This window comes from Cuculus canorus, chromosome 12 (genome assembly GCF_017976375.1).
Source record: "Cuculus canorus isolate bCucCan1 chromosome 12, bCucCan1.pri, whole genome shotgun sequence".
Lineage (NCBI taxonomy): Eukaryota > Metazoa > Chordata > Aves > Cuculiformes > Cuculidae > Cuculus > Cuculus canorus.
The window spans coordinates 879,083-895,719 of NC_071412.1; the positions used below are offsets into that span (position 1 = coordinate 879,083).

At 50.5% G+C, this 16,637-nt stretch overlaps 1 protein-coding gene across 1 annotated transcript in view; it reads left to right on the forward strand.

Moving 5' to 3' along the window:
- The first annotated feature begins 10,546 nt into the window (after nucleotides 1–10,546).
- CTDSPL2 (CTD small phosphatase like 2) overlaps nucleotides 10,547–16,637 on the forward strand; it is a 39,913-nt gene continuing 33,822 nt past the window's right edge. Inside the window, 1 exon segment of the mRNA XM_054077140.1 lies at nucleotides 10,547–10,675. The gene's annotated coding sequence lies outside the window, so the exon portion shown is untranslated.

Below are 16,637 nucleotides of genomic sequence, written 5' to 3' on the forward strand. Positions count from 1 at the left end.
CAGCACACGCTGTATGTAAGCACTGCAGATTTTTTGTTTGTCTTAAAATGTAATTTCCCCCCAAATTAGATGTTAACTTGATTCTTCTAATGAAAGCTATGTTTATGGGTTCTAATAAATTAAATTGTTTAAGGTATGTGAGGCTTCCAGCCTTTTTTTTTTTTTTCTTCTGACTTTAAAAGTTGGCTGAGCTGAGGCCCCACAGCAGCAGCTCCGGGGTCAGCGATGGGGACCTCACTTTTGGTCACACAAAGGTTACTGAGCAGAGGTGGGAGGTGAAGCCTGCACGTCTGCTGCTGCACAGAAGGCAGCAGTGTTTTGTCGTCAAATAATCAAGCCTGGTCTGCAAGAGGAATATGCGCTCACACCCCCATCCGTGTTCCATGGATCCTGTGAACATACCCAGACCCAGCCTGGTGCTACCCTGCTCTCCCAATAACGCCATGAGGACATAAATAATCTTTTAGCTTCCTGTCTTCCAGAACTCTAAACCATTTCACGTTACTTCTTTGAGTTGGTACAAGTGTGGCATTTTGAACACAACAGGCCAAGAAAGCCCCTCCTGTACCGAAAGCAGACGCTCTGTAGCGCGGGGACTGTTTCAGTGGGTTTTATCATCCCGAGTGATCTCCTTAGTGAGAGGGAGGATTCCACGCTGTGTTTCTGTTCATCCCAGTTCTCCCTGTCACGTGGTTGCTTCTGTCTGCAATACAGAATGACGCTACCTGGCACTTGAAGAGAACTCATTAAATGACAATGGTGGGAATTCTCCAACCACAGTCCCGTGTTAACTATTACACATATAATCGATTTCTTATTATGTGTAACTTGTTTTCTTGTATGGCACTGGCTGTGTCTGTATGTCAGACAGCCCCATGTTAAGATTCTTTAGGTCTAAAAGCAGTACAAATGAGAAGTGTTCGCACCAGCACTCAGCGCCTTGCTGAACCGTCGCCCTTTAACTGGCCTGGGCTGGCCTGGCAGAGCCCATGGCAAGCCAGCGCTGCCCTGCTGCCGCCTGTGCCCAGTGGGAGCCCAGCTTAGCTTAGGGGATGGCACCGGCTGCGTCCGCAGCAAACGGCCTGGCGTGCGCCCGCAGTGGTGACTGGGGTGTGACAAAGCATTCTGCATCACCCTTCCCAGGAAACACCCCGATGCCTGCACCCACCTTACAGGTTAAAACCAGGGAGGCACAATGAGAAATAAGGTTTTCAAACTCTGTGTGACATGGCAGAAACCAGCACAGGTGGATGTGGTTTTTTGTCCTGTTGTGTGAGAAACTGATCCTCGCATCTGTAAGGGCTTGTTCCTCACCAGCCAAGGAAGGGGAACATGGAGTTCCGAAGGGGGGACAAGAGTGTCTGTCCTGGAACAGAATATCCTTTCCGGTTTGGTTGCACCCATGGCTCCCAGCGAGGTTCTGACTATGGGCAAACGCTACCGGTTCCCTTTCAAAAGCACCAGAAGCTCGGCCAGCAAACTGGGAGCGGGAACAGCAGCCTCTGTGTTTTGGGAGATCTTTGGCTCATGCACAGCCCGGACAGACCCAGTGTGAGCTTGATGGTGCCCTTTTAAGGACTCTGACTGAGGTCACTACACGTTTGCCCTTTGTCATGCAGTGATCCAGTGTTTAAAGAATTCTATTTCTGAGGGGAATTGTTCCATCAAATTCCACATTAGTTAAAAAAAAAAAAAAGTATTTTCCTTTGGGAAACTGCCACGTTTTCATAGAATCATAGAATCACCAGGTTGGAAGGGACCCACTGGGTCATCGAGTCCAACCATTCCCAACACTCCCTAAACCATGTCCCTCAGCACCTCATCCACTCGTCCCTTAAACACCTCCAGGGAAGGTGACTCCCCCCCCTTCCCTGGGCAGCTGTTCCAGTGCCCGATGACCCTTTCTGTGAAAATTTTTTTCCTGATGTCCAGTCTGACCCTCCCCTGACGGAGCTTCAGGCCATTCCCCCTTGTCCTGTCCCCTGTCACTTGGGAGAAGAGCCCAGCTCCCTCCTCTCCACAACCTCCTCTCAGGCAGTTGTAGAGAGCAATAAGGTCTCCCCTCAGCCTCCTCTTCTCCAGGCTAAACAACCCCAGCTCTCTCAGCCGCTCCTCGTAAGACTTGTTCTCCAGAACTTGTTCTCTTTCAGAGCAGCGTTCCTCGCTGTCCGTTTGGAGGTGACTCCCTTACAGCCTGTTCCTGAGCCCTGGCTCACATGCACGCGTGGCTCCTGCTGCCGGTCAGTCCCATGCCTGTCGCATCCCTGTTCAGCCTCAGAACCCTTCTCCTCCCTTCAGGATGGAGCCGGTTGCAGCCAGTGCTTCCCTCAGCTCTGCCGGCTCCCACCTCTGCCAGGATGGCAGCCGCCTCCATCGCTGCACCCTGCAGCACCTCCTGCACCGCTGGGAACCGCTGCTCTGGAGTTGTTGGAGTCTCATTGGCACCCAAACACTGCTTGGTTGGAAAATAAATGGCCAAGTAACCCAGCTGAAGGTGCAAGACAACAAACAGAGGCATCTTCACTTTTCAGGAGCTCCTGGAGCCCCTTGACCTCAACTTCATGCGAGATCTGTTCTTTGTGCAATATCCTGGGAAGCGACAAGTCCCGCAGGTTTATCCCCATTTAATGCTGTAGCGATGCCGAACTGGGGTCACAACTTCGGCCAAGCGAGCTGTTCCCAAAGCGAGTGTCCCCACCGGCAAAGGGGCCTCACTGCATTTCCCCCATGCTGCTGAAGACTGCAGACTCAGAAATCAGCAGCCAGTGTTTCATAAGCCACCTGGGGGGTTGGGGTTAAGTGTACTTGGCCAGCCTCAACCCATCGTTCTCTCCTCTTTTGAGGAAGGTGGAGGCCCGGGAAAGTGATAACTGCCATCGCCTCTGGGTGTGCAGAAGAGTGAGCTCAACCCAATGAAAGAAACGGGTCATTTCTAACAAAGTTCTCTCCAACACACATTCACTCACTTTTATAAGGTTAAAATACTCCTGCCTGAGTCCCCCAGCAGCCCCAGGAGGGCTCCGCTCAGCACTGCTGGCGGCACTGAGCAGTAACCACGACCAAGGCACCTTGGGGCTGTTCTCCAAAATGCAGTTTTTAAATCCCGGTGCCATTCCTAAGCCAATACCTGTTTCCATGGAAATAGCAGCACCCGGAACGCTGACACATTGCAGAGCGAGCTGCTTCAGCATCTGCTCCCTGCAGCCACCAGCACTCCAAAGTAAACCAGGCTCTGGCTGCTGCTGAACTGGTTTATCAGGCAGATCAAACAAAGGGTCTCACGTGTCACAAGACCTGGCCCAGAGGCGGACTCTGGTTCTAAGGCTCATCTTATAGATAACCATACACGAGGATGCATTTCAGGAGAAGTAGGACCAGCACACCATTCCCTATCTTTTCATCCCATTCCCATACACACTTTTTCACCTCACAATCCCATACGGCTGGGCATTTGCACTGGAGTGGATGTTTTTAAGTGTGGTAAAGATGAGCACTGCCCTCTCAGCCTAACTCTGAGCCATAGAGGTGTGAAAAAGCCAGCATTTAGACACGAATTCCAACCAGATTTACTGATCAGTGATTGCTTTTGCCAGGCAGGCCCGGGGCCCTTCTAGAGGCCAAGCTGGCTGAACCTCAAAGCACGTATTGAAACTCGAAAGAAAAAGAAAAGGTTACAAGAAGGCACCAGGGGAGAGCTGCGACAGCACCTGAACTGCGGTCAGGGCACCGTCCAAGTTGCTCAGATCATTCTGCAATACATTCTAACATTGCAAGGCGTTAGTAAGGGAAAACCCAAAGACTTTGTTCTCCGCTTCAATTCCCTGCCTTTGATGTTTCAATCTACTAATCAACATCATACTGAAAGCTGTAATAAAATCAGGAGCCGTTCTTTGGTGAATAGCAGACGGACAGACACACGCAGTGCCAAGCTGGTTTCTGGCACAAAGGCGCTGATTCACAGTGCTCAGCTTCAGCACTCTGCAAGGATCATGTGTGAAGTGTCTCATTGTTCCGGGCATCTTATTACAGCTTGTGGCAAGGAACAGGCTCCTCCAAACGGAGACTGAACTGCCTCCCCGGTTTTTGATGGAATACGTGTGTGAGGGGCTCCTGGTCCGGCCAGCCAGGCTGGGTGCCTGAAGAGAAGCAGGATGGATCCGGGAGGCGAAGGCCTGAACCCATTCCAATCTGGCTCTAGGCAGATCGTTCAGTAAGGCCCAGGTCATGACACTCTCGGTGTTAATATCCAGCAAACGCATTTCCAGCAAAGAAACGCATCCACCCTTCCAACAGAGAGGCACTGGAAGTGTTCTCTGAACATACACACATTTGGAAGTCGCCCATGTAATTCCACCCTTTTCTACCCCCCTCCTGGACCACTTCAAAAGCCACGCACAGGAACTCCCGCTGCAGCTGCCAGGTCCCAGGAAGCAGCGCAGGCACTGACTGCATCCCGCTGCTGCCTGCGCTTGGCCTGCTGTCAGCCCAGGAGTTCGGGGTGGTGAAACTGCATCGGAAACGCTGGCAGGAACTCATCATCCGTCTCCAAAGCTCTCCAAAACCTGCGAGAGCTGCATGGGTTAAAGAAAGCGAGGTGTCTGCCTTCTCCAGGGACAAGGCTCAGACCCCACAGTTTGGATCCTGTTGAATAAAAGGGTGAGTAAAAATAAATACACCACAGACTGTGGCAGCAGCGTTCTTGGATGAATAGCTCCAAGTGTCTCATGAATTCTTTGCATCCACTGAAACACGAAAAACACCACCACTGTACAGTTTCAAATCACAGTACAGGTATAAACTGATTAACATCTAAGGGCTGCAGTGAGGAAGTTAATTCCTCAGGCAGTGGAACTGATACCATATCAAAAGACCAAGAAAATTCTTGCAATTGCCCCATTTCCTAAAGATTTCAAATGTAAAAGTACAGGAGACCAACACCCCTCTGCACTTTGCATAAGTAACCAAACTGTAAAAGCCCCAATTACAAGAGGCTGTGGTTTAAAAGCGCTTACAAGTCCATGTAAATGAATGCTGTGATGCCAAAAATATTTTGCCCAAGGTTAAACTGAGAAAATACATATTCCTAAGTCATTTTTGATCAGCAAGTGATTGCAGTGCTTTGTTTTTATGCCCAGCCCTGAAGAGAAATCTAACTTGAAGAGACATTAGCATACAAATGGGATCTGAACTTTCAAAGCTTATGCAACTGTTCCTCCATTAGGACAGCTCAAATCAATTTGGTGGGGAAAAACCAGAGAATAAATCTGCGTTTCAGTTTAAAACAGAGTGCTCCCTTATACCTCAGAGACACCCAGGAAATCTGAAGCTGGTAAAAATTCAGCTTGTTGAGGAGGGGAAAAAACCACAACCTGAGTTCACTTAATATTCTCTCCACCAGTGTTGTTTTCCTCCCCTCCTCCTTGCATCAAATGTTTCCTTTCTCTCTCTTCTCCCCCAAAAAAGAGATGGAGACAAAGTTTTCCTCTTTAGATGATTTGATCCAGTCTTCAAACCCACAAAGCGTGAAACGAGACGGGTGTTTATCCTGCTTAGTGGGAAAAAGCTCAGCACAGCCACGACTACACAAATTCTGGCACCTGGGTGAGGAGCAGAAGGAAAACAGTGGGCAGCGAGCTGAGGGCTTGGCTGTGAGGCTGAAGGGTGACTCCAACAAGTGTGAGAAATGCAGGCGCCTCCAGCAAATGGGCACAGGAATCACTCCGTTTATTCCAGACCCAACAGTTTAATTCTGTAGGTGTGCAGTAACCAGGCTTTGCCAAGACTTTCTTGGAGCTACACGGATCCCACTCAAGCCAAGACTCACTGATGAACCTGGTTTAGTTTAAACATGAGGAAAACCAAACTGGTGGGCAATGTCTCACCAAAAGGTAAAAACCGGCTTTATGTGAAATAAACCTAAAATAGCCACATCTTCCAGAATTTTAGTAGCCACAAAGAGCACTCTGCTTCAAACACTTAGAACACTCAAGCGACAAGATGAAATCAGATACTCTGTAACCACTGCTGTATGTATTTTATTAAATGTTATCATTGTACATTTTCACACAGATAACATCACAACTGGTGAAACACACAGAGCCTGCAGAACAAAAGCTCTCCTGTACACCAGTGTTTTGCAACACAGCATTAAACGCTTTCAGTGAATCACAGCTGCATTTGCCTGGGAAACACACGAGGTTGACTCCACTTCACATACCTCATCGCATTCCTGCTTCAGTTTAACAGTGATACACGTGGACCTCTGCAGAGAGAGGTTTACCATCTAATTTAAACTATAGATCACCTAAAAGGTTGGGCCAGATGAGCCCTAAGCTCTCTTCCAACCTGGCATTCTATGTTTAAATCTGCCTCCCATCCAATTCAATGTCTGACCCGCCAGAGGCCACACCAGTGCAGAAGGGCGAGGAGCCCAGTCTCCCCTTGTTCCTTGGTGGTCCATCGACTAATGAGCGCTTTGCTGTGCACATCATGTACTGTTCTTTGCACTCTCACACAGATGGCCGGCAACAGCCCCCTGGGTGGTACGCACTGACCATGTGAGAACTCACCTCCACGCCACAAGCTCACCCCTTCCCAAACACCTTACAGCAACTGAGGGGTTTACAGACCTGCACATACCCCAACAAAGCATGAGAGAAGCACTTTCTTCAAGTTCCAGATGCCATAAGAGAAGCCCAAGTTGTCTTTAAACTCATGACATTTTCTTACCCCAAAACCATGTCTCTCAGGCAGCAACAACTGAACTGTGAGGACCAGGAGCCAAGTGCTCACAACAAGGTGTGTATTACCAACGCTGGCTGCGTATCCTCCAAATGGTGAATAACAAAACTGATTAATAGCTGTCAAAATGTTCTTAGCTGTTCCTACGGCAAAGAAATGGATGTAACAGAGACTATAAAAGGTTTACTTCTGGACAAATAAATTTAATACCGCTATTTTTTTGCATATTAAAAGCTGGATCAAAAACCACTATTTTACTTGAAGTAAGGTTTTTGAGGCCCTGAGTTCATAGTAGAATCCATTTCACTGTTCAAAACCGGGCTCTAAGGAAATTCCACTTCTGACAACTTTCTGCTTTATCTGTATCATGAATTTCTGCATGCCATAAATCTAGCAGTCAATTGCAATCCTGATTCCAGGATGTATGACAAACTTGAAAAAAACCTGGGGCCAAAGTATGGTAACTTGAAGTTAAACTTTAAGTAACCTGGGAAAGTTATTTGAGGAGAAAAATGAGAATATTTAATGAGATCAAAAATCTTACTGCAATAAACTAGAAAGCATGAGACTGAGTGCTGCTGTGTGTCACTGTGGAGCAACTCAGTGTGCTGCACCAGCTAGGGCTTCCTAGGTGTCTCCAGGATTAAGGAGACCGTATTTCTTATGTACAGCAGTGGTTTAAATAAAATGGAGAACACCCCAAAGAAACCCAATCAGGGGCACGTGTATACCTACTTATAAGCACACCGGGGGATTTTCAAGCCAGCCAGAAAGAGGATGATATTTACGCAAAACCTTCACGCCAACACAGAAACCGTAGCACTCCCCACTCCTCAGCCTGTATCAAACTGCCCCCAAGCAGCCACTGCGGGATTGCTAGCAGGGACACTGCAATTTATCTTCCCCAAACGGACTTGCCTACCTATGGATGTGCATTTCTGTCCCTAGAGAGTTGTTTCATGACAATCTTCAGTGATGCCCTGTGCTAGATCAAACACAAAGGTTCATTTAAATCTGTGCTTCTGCAGGGGGATGCGGCACCATCTGAGTTCCAATCCCTGTCAGCTGAAGTGTAAGCAGTGAGAACAGCAAGTCTAGAGCTGCTCCTGGACAGACAGATTGGAGTGCAGACGTGGAGGCACAGCCTGGAAGCTGCTTCTCATTTAAGTCAAGCGCGTGGTTCTGTTAAACAACAGATTAAGCAGATACCTATTAAACAACACCGAGTCCCTTCAGATAAGCAAAAGAAACAATTGCTGCAAATAGGCAATTTTAAAAATATAAACCCAAACAACCATTGTTGTGTTTAAAGAACAACTGTCTCTCAGTCACATTGGGGTTGCTTTCACCTTGGCAAAACAAACTGGACTGGAGGGCTGTACTCGGAGCATCGCATAGTGCCTGCAAGAAGGATGCTGGCATTCTAGAGAGAACTTAAAAGGAAACCTCCAAAAATTATCCAGGGAATTAAACCCTTTCCCCTGAAAAAGCAAAGCATACAAGGCAAGATTTACAATTTAGCTAATGAAACAGAATTCTGCGGGATGCCCTGATCCCTACAGGTGGGTCCTGACACATGAAAGAGGAACCCCAGCAGTACATGACTTCTGAATCGGGCTGAGAAGCACCAGGTGCCGTAGCTGGAATTGCAGTCCTATTTTCATTCTAATTACATGGTCTGAAAACTCATTCCACCTACCATTTTTCCAAACTCCCACCTTCTTGGTATCAGCGAGTGTTCTCTTGGGCTTTGCTATGAGACATCCCAAAGCCATCCTGCCACACTAGTTCCTCTGGCTGGACTGACAAACAATCCCAACTGAGCTTTAACATGTCCAAGCTATCCTTTTTCACAGCTGATCATACGCAAAATATTCCAAGTTCCATGGTTAATGACTGTGTTTAGAAACACTTCAGTAATCTAAAGGAGTATACCTGCCTCTTCTGGAGGAGCACTACACTGCTTCCAAGGCCTTTTTGTTACCTCTTCTCTTCAGAAACTATGGTTAAGTCAGCTTTATGGTATCTTCTGCTAAATACTAGTCCTCTGGTCCTGTGGTAGAATTCTAAACCAAACCCTGGCTTCACAGCAGCAGGTGTGGCTGGTTTTAACAAGCCAACAAATGTTGTAAGTGACTGGAGAGCTAGGACTTTCATAACACGATTTAGGTTTAAAAGTTAAGCAGACGGTCAACAGGTAGGAAAAAGAGAAAATATGCAACCCCAGTGTGCACTTCTGCCTCCTGGTGAACCGGAGAACAAGCTACTTCTGTAAAAACACTCCATTTTGAGCAATACCTGGAGAAATCATGCTTACATGCATTAACCTGAGAACTGCAGAGCTCTGCCTAAAAAGCTTGGTGGATAACAGTGATCACCCATGGAAAGAAAAGTTGGATACGTAAGTTCAATAGGATGCAAGTCACAACTCTAACCCCCTACGTTACACCATGAGACAGTCAAGTTGCCTCCCTCACTGGAACGCTAATGCACGCAGCATCCTCAGCGTTTCACACCGAAAGAGGATGCCTGGAAAGAAAAAAAGAAGAGAAAGTGGGAATAAAAGCTCCACGCAAGGCTCCACAGGCACCTTGGAAGAGCAGCTCCAAGCACAGAGCCAGCCCTGCCCTGCCTTTTGCGGAAAATAAAACTCTGTGAGCGGAGCAGTCCCTCGTTCCCTGCACTGCTTGGGCAGTTCACAGCAGGTTCCTTAAGGGTGGGTTTGCCGCTCACCGCCCCCTCTTTCCCTCAGAGCCCCCTCACCTATTTGCCCCCTTCGCTTAATGCCCCCCACCCCACAGGCGCCCACTAAGAGCCCCCCTTTCATCTCGCCTCGCAATCACCTCACAGCCCCCCCTTCCCCTCAGAGGTGCCCCCCACCTCACAGCTCCCCCCCATGCTCCAACCTCTCCCCTCCCCGGGGCCATTAACAGCGGTGTCCCCTCCTTCCCCTCACAGCTCCCCCCTCATACCCCTGTTCCCCGCTGCCCTCACAGCCTCCCTGACCCCCTTTACCCCAAGCCCCCCCTTCACCTCACGGCTCCCTCACCACCTGAAGTCCCCCCCCTTTCCCCGCTCTTTCCCCGCGACCCCCCCCACCTCAAGGTTTCCCGCTTACCTCACACAAACACACCCGCTAGGGGCCATTAACAGCTCTCCCCCCCATCACCTCCCGCCTCCCCTTCCCCTCAGAGCCCCCCCTTCACCTCACGGCTCCCCTATCTCTCCCCCCCATCACCTCAAGCTCCCCCCCCCCTTACCCCGCTCCTTCCCTCCCCCCCTTTTACTACCCTCTCTTTCCCTCCGACCCCCCTCACCTCAAGGTTCTCCGCTCACCTCACACACACACCGCCCCGCTCAGAGCCATTAACAGCGGTCCTCGCCCCCCCCTTCCCCTCAGAGCCCTCCATTCACCTCACGGCTTTCCTACTTCCCGCTCCCTCCATCATCTCGCAGCTCCCCCTTTCCCCTCAGAGCCCCCCCTACCCCACAGCCCCCCTCTTCCTCCCTGCCCCCCCGGGGCAGATAAGGGCGGTACCCCCCCCCCCCCATTCCGGTTGCTCTCACCTCACAGCGCTCCCCCTGCCTGCCTCCTCCCTTCCCCCCCCCGCTGCCTACATCCCCCCAGCCGCTCCGCCCGCCCGCCCTCCCCCCACCTTTCCCTCAGAGCCTTCCCCTCTTCCCCCCTTCTCGTCTTCCCCGCCTCCCCGTTCATCCCCGTTCCCTGCTCTCCCGCCCCCTCCGCGCTCACCCTGGGGCGGCCCCGTCCCGGCCGCGCGCGCGGCCCCGCCCCCGCCCCGGCGCGTGCGCGCGCGGCGCTGCCATCCGGGTCCTGCGTGCGGAGCGGGCGGGAAATGGCGCCGGGCTGCGGGCCGGCCGCGGGGCGCCGCGGGGCCGCGCCGGGGCCCTGAGCCGCGGGCAGCGCCGGCCGCAGGTAACGGGGCGGGCGGGCGGGGGTTGGGGGCGGCGGGGTACGGCCGGGCTGCGGCGCCGGGGGTCTGCCCCACAGCACGGCAGAGCTGATCCGTCGGATGTCGGAGGGGCTGCCCCATAGCACGGCAGCGCTGATCCGTGGGGTGTTAGAGGGGCTGCCCCATAGCGCGGCAGCGCTGATCCGTGGGATGTCAGAAGGGCTGCCCCACAGCACGGCAGCGCTGATCCGTGGGGTGTCCGAGGGGCTGCCCCATAGCGCGACAGCGCTGATCCGTGGGGTGTCATAAGGGCTGCCCCATAGCACGGCAACGCTGATCCGTGGGGTGTCAGAGGCGTTGCCCCGTAGCACGGCAGTGCTGATTCGTGGGGTGTCAGAGGGGTTGCCCTGTAGGGTGTCAGGAGGGCTGCCCCACAGCATGGCAGCGTTGATCCGTGGGGTGTCAGGGGCTGCCCCACAGCGTGGCAGCGCTGATCCGTGGGGTGTGAGAGGGGCTGTCCCGTAGCACGGCAGCGCTGATCTATGGGGTGTCAGAGGGGTTGCCTGTAGGGTGTCAGAAGGGCTGCCCCACAGCATGGCAGTGCTGATCTATAGGGTGTCAGAGGGGATGCCGCATAGCATGGCAGTGCTAATCCATGGAGTGTCTGCAGGGCTGATCCATGGGCTTGCAAGGCTGCCCAATAGCACAGAAGGGCTGCCCCGTAGCAGTTTGGTAGGGCTGATCTATGGGGTGTCAGAGGGGCTGCCCCATAGCATGGCAGCACTGATCCATGGGGTGACAAGGCTGCCCCATAGAGTGGCGGGACTGTGCCATAGTACAGCAGGGCTGCCCCATAGCGGTTTGGTAGGGCTGATCTGCAGGGTGTTAGAAGGGCTATACCTCATAGGACTGCATGGGCAGCTCCATGTGGTGTCAGAAGGGCTGCCCCATAGCATGGCAGCACTGATCCATAGAGTATCAGAGGGGCTGCCCCATAGCATGGCAATACTTATCTATGGGGTGGGTGTCAGAGCAGCCACCCCATAGCATGGCAGCCCTGATCCATAGGGTGTCAGAGGGCTGCCGCATAGGTTGTCAGAGGAGCTGCCTCATGTGCTGTCAGCAAGGCTCTCCCATAGGACTGCAGGGCGGCCCCATAGGGTGTTGGCAAGGCTGCCCTATAGGGTGTCAGGGCTGCCCCATAATAGGTTGGTGGGCCTGATCTATAAGGTTTCGTAGGAGCTGCCCCATAGGGTGGCAAGGCTGTCTCATGGGATGGCAGGGCTGCCCTGGAGGGTGTCAGTAGGGCTGCCCCATAGGGTGCCAGAGGAGCTGCCCCATAGGATGGCAGGGCTGCCCCATAGGATGGCAAGGCTGCCCCAAGGGGGAGTTGGCAGGGCTGCCCTAGAGGTGTGGCAGTACTGTTCTGGAGGATGCCAGCGCAGCCAGGCAGCGGGAACACCACCCTCCCATCTACTGTCACTCGAGAGGGAAGCAGCGGGGTGGGTGGCCAGGGGGACCCCCACCGTCCAAACCCGTTACTCGCACCCTTGTCAGCACTGGGAACTTGGTACAAGGTGTGAGTGTGAGGCACACCGCATCGGTTATCTGCTCCTGCTGCGTTGCTGCAGAGCGCTGTGCGAGACTGTTGCTCCGTGGATGGTACTCCGGAGCACGCGACAGGACAGGTCTACCTGTTCCTTGGTGACTGTTTTGGTGAGCTTGAGCCTAGAAGTGCCCAGGTTTCTTTCTCTGCGACGGTGATTGTAGTGCTTGTACTGAAACTAACCCTGTTGTTTCTGGTGGGTGTTTTTCACAGTCTTCTAATTGCTTATGGTGCACTTTTAAAAGTAATTTGGAGATTGTAATTATTGACTTTGCCTTTCCTGATAAGCTTCTGCTGTCAGAGTACAGCGGTCCACGAAGAGGATCTCTGAGCAGAACTATTACTCTGTTGCCCTGGGCGAGTCATAGCCTCTTTTGCCATTTCTCCATCAGTAAAATGGGGATAATAATACCTCCGAGAGTTGTTACAAGAAGTAGTTAATGTTTGTAGAGGACTTAAAAGACCTAAGTGTTATTAATTAAGCCCCATGACACATTAAGGTAAGAGTTAGCGCACCAGGTTTACACATGGATGAACTGAGGCAGGAAGAGATTATGATTTAGCTAGAGTAACGCGCTGGATCTGTGACAATAGCAGAAAACAAGTTGTAACTGCTTCACGCTGTAGGCACAAGTGAACAGCTCTGTATAACAGATATGCTTCCAAGATTATTTGCCCCTCCCTCGCCTTCTCCCCCCCCCCAATTGAAGCTTTTCCACTTTGGAGGCTTTGCCTGTGTGACTTCCAGCTGACTGGCTAGCTCCAAGGACACTTGTGGCTTGCCTGCTTAAAAAGAGTTTCAGCAGTTTTCATAACGAGATGTATGTTCTAGGACACAAGCCAAATCCAGGCTTCAATTCCATAAAACATTCTCCACTTTTCCCCTGAAAACATTGTGTGGAACTTAGTTAAGACTTGATCCTGTTCCAGTCGGCGCCGAAGCTCACATTCCTGTTTCATCTGAGAAGGTTCTCGTTAAAGAAAAGCTCCTCCTGTCAGTCTGTCCCAGAGAGGTAGTGGTGCAGTTGGGTCATTTCTCTGAAGATCTAAACATTCCACATGCATTTTCATAACTTTAAGGCACTTTTCCATCTTCAGTCTTCCACTGCCGGTGCCGATAACTTCCCTCCGCTGTTGGATGCCCCAGAGCACTGACATGACGCTACTGCAGGCTGAACAGCATTAAGCGGTTACAAAAAAAGTGAATTCAGAAGGCAACTTAGTCTTCTTCCTGGAGAGTTTTTCCATGCCGTATGGGCTTTTATTTTCTTTGATCACTCACGATGCTGCTGAGGTTGGCAACAACAACAGGGCTTGCAGAAGACTTTAAGAATTACATTTGCTCGTCTAACAGTTTTCTATGCAAATATTTCATTCACGTGGAGGAAACTTTTTCGTGGGTGTAAGTGGAGCAATAACTTGTAAACTTGCGCAGTTTGTAAGAGCTGACACTGGAAGTCAAACTGAATGGTTTTGGCAAGAAGAGCTTGAACAGGGGGTGGTCAAGATGACCGCCAGAGTTCCCTCCCAACCAGCCGCTCTGTGGGCCTGCAAAAGCAGCGTGTATCAAGTAGGACTGGAATTCAGCAGAACGTTAAAAGGAAAGGGCATTTCTAGCCGTCTGTGTTCTCTGACAGTAGCCTGGGACTTCTTGCCCGTTAGAAGGAGGGATTGGACGTTCCAGAACGTCATCATGGTGATTTCAAGATCCTGGCTGAAGCTGGTATGATTGTATCACTCGGAAATTGCCTCTTCCAGTTAACGGCTCCAGCTTTCCCTATTCAGACCCTGTGCAAACTCTCCTGTCCCACATGTTCTCAGCCCCGTCTCCCTAGGGGAGCCAGCTCCTCTCGATCGTGGCTTTTGGACTTTGGTAATGTCAGCAGAGCACTGCTAGGATTATCCCGGAATTACAGGCTGCTGTCCCCCCCACACTTACTCCTCCTGTGTCTGCAATCTATATTCCATGCTTTCTTAGGAGCGTTCCTCTCAGGCAAGTGCCTTTCTGAATCATCATTGAGAGCAGATCAGATATGGTGGTTCTTACTCTTGCTAGCCCGGAAAGTAAAGGACTGAGCCTGAATGAAATTCTTTCACTTGCTGACAGCTTACGTCGCTGCTGAAGTGTTGGCATCAGTCTCTTGTAGATTGTAAACAGAAGATTGCTTCTCTTATATTATATAGGAAGAGTTCATTTGATGTTTATACATCCCAGTTAAGTCTTCAAACAGTGCAAATGTGCACCCTAAGTGCATAGTTGATTAATCAAACCATTAATGGGTTACAATTTTTAGGGGCATACTATTTAAATTTAGTCCTGCCGCTGTGATTCCATGAAGGAGCAAGTAGCTGTTCTCATGCCTGTGTAAAGAGGGCGGCTGTGGCGAGCAGGATTGTGACCTTGTTGTCCTGTAGAGCGCTTTGAGATGTGGTTCACGTGCAGGAGCACAGTCGAAGTTGCAGTGCTGCGTCTCTCTTTGGTTGTGTGGAGGCAAGACTCCTGCCCCATGAGGTACTTGGAAGCTGATATACAGGTCATTCACGTGGCGAGCTGCCTTGATGGCCGTTAGTCAGTATTTTAGAGAAACAAACATTTTTTCATTCACAGGTGAAGACGTTTTCAATAGCACTTGAAACACTGAGTATGAAATCATCCCCATCTAAAGCAGTTGTTCCAGAGGCAGAGCAGTAGCTTCCCAGAGGGCAGGCTTAACTTTTCCTAAACAGATTACTTCCAAATCAGATCGGTTTGAGTAATTACTTTTAATAAGGTCCTCTTAACTGCAGAAAATAAGAAGTTCTTCCATTGTACCTCGTGGTCCAAGGAGAATGCTTGTCAGGATGGTCTGGTGTAAGAACATAACATGTTGGGTGTCAGCCTGGAGTGTATTTTTCACCTCTGTCAGTGCTGTCAGGCATGGGATCTGAAGGATTCCCTGGCTGCCTCAGTTTCCTATCTGATGGGTCGGTGTTTATGGCCACACTGCCCAAGGGAAGGAAACGGGAAGCCGCTGGTGGATGGGATTCACTCAGAAGCCACATTGATTTCTGCTGTATTGAGGCATAAAAAATACAGCTCCCATGGGGAAAGTTTTGTGAGAGCCCAGCGCCATCACTCGCGTTTCTATGCATCAAGCTCAAAGTAACCCTACAGCCAGCGTTTAGGAAGCTGCCTACCTGTTGTGTTAGATCTGACCTGGTGCGGTTGCCAGAGTTGCACGTCTCAGAGATGATGGAGATTGAAGTTATCCCTAACGGCCCGAGCTCCGTCACAGTTTCTCTTTGCTGGGTGAGGAATTGAGTTAGAAGGCACAATACACTTGTAGCTGTGAACTCGTAATGTTTGTTGTAGCAGCGTAACTTTAAGTACAAACATTATCGTGAAAATAAGTAGAACTAAAAGGAGCTGTTAACTCCACCACACCTGGAAAATAAGCTATGGAAGCTTACTTAAAGTAGCACAAAGTGGCTAAAAAATACATCCTACTGTTCATTGCCAATATAACAAGCATAAGTGAGAGAAAACACATCTAAGACCAAAACGTTTGGGTTAGAATTTGCTTGTAAATTACTGACTTTATTTTATGTGCATGAACACACGCGATGGCCGTGCACCAGGAGTGTCGTTCCTAGCAGAGGAAAGCTAGGAAGGCGATAGTGCAGGGCACGTCGTCATCTTGGAAGCCTTATAGAAAAGAAAAGGAACCCATCCTTACTTAGGAACATCTAATTGAGTGAATAAAGTAGCAAGACCTCACATGAAATCAGAGCAGTTGTTCTAAGCAGTTCAGCTTTAGCTGCGCTGATTCAGTCTAAATCATGACTCTGTTTACTTTAGGCTATTCCTAAAGGTGATTGTTTGGATTCACCCTGTGTTTGAGGAGGTGTGAATTAGAGGAAGGTGGGTAATTCAATCTAAGGGTCAGGCTGTACCACAGGGACTTCCTTGGCACTGCAGTGCCAGCGTGGCTCCTGTAGAGACCCTTACACGGAGCGGTTCCATTTGCCAGCACGAGCTGCGTGTGAGCTCACCGGGAGGCTTGTCACCCCAGCTGTGTGTGGCAAGGGAGAACCAGTGTCCTCCCTCCTTTTGCATTTCTGACAGGCAGTGTTGTACTGGGGGAGCCTCTGCCTGAGCTGCAGTAACAGAGATTTCCTTGCTCTGGATGGAGCTACGAGGGCATTTGAGTCCTGCCACGTGGGGTGCAGGGCTACAGGTGCTTGAGCAGGGTGGCTGGTGCAGTTAGTTATTTCTTACCGCATGCAGTGGAATTTTGCTTCATCCTTCCTCGCCTCCTCTAGGCTCGCTCCTCTGTAGTTTACATCGTGGAGCTGGTGCTTTTGAAGCATTCATTCTCATGAAGGAATGGGCTGACTCG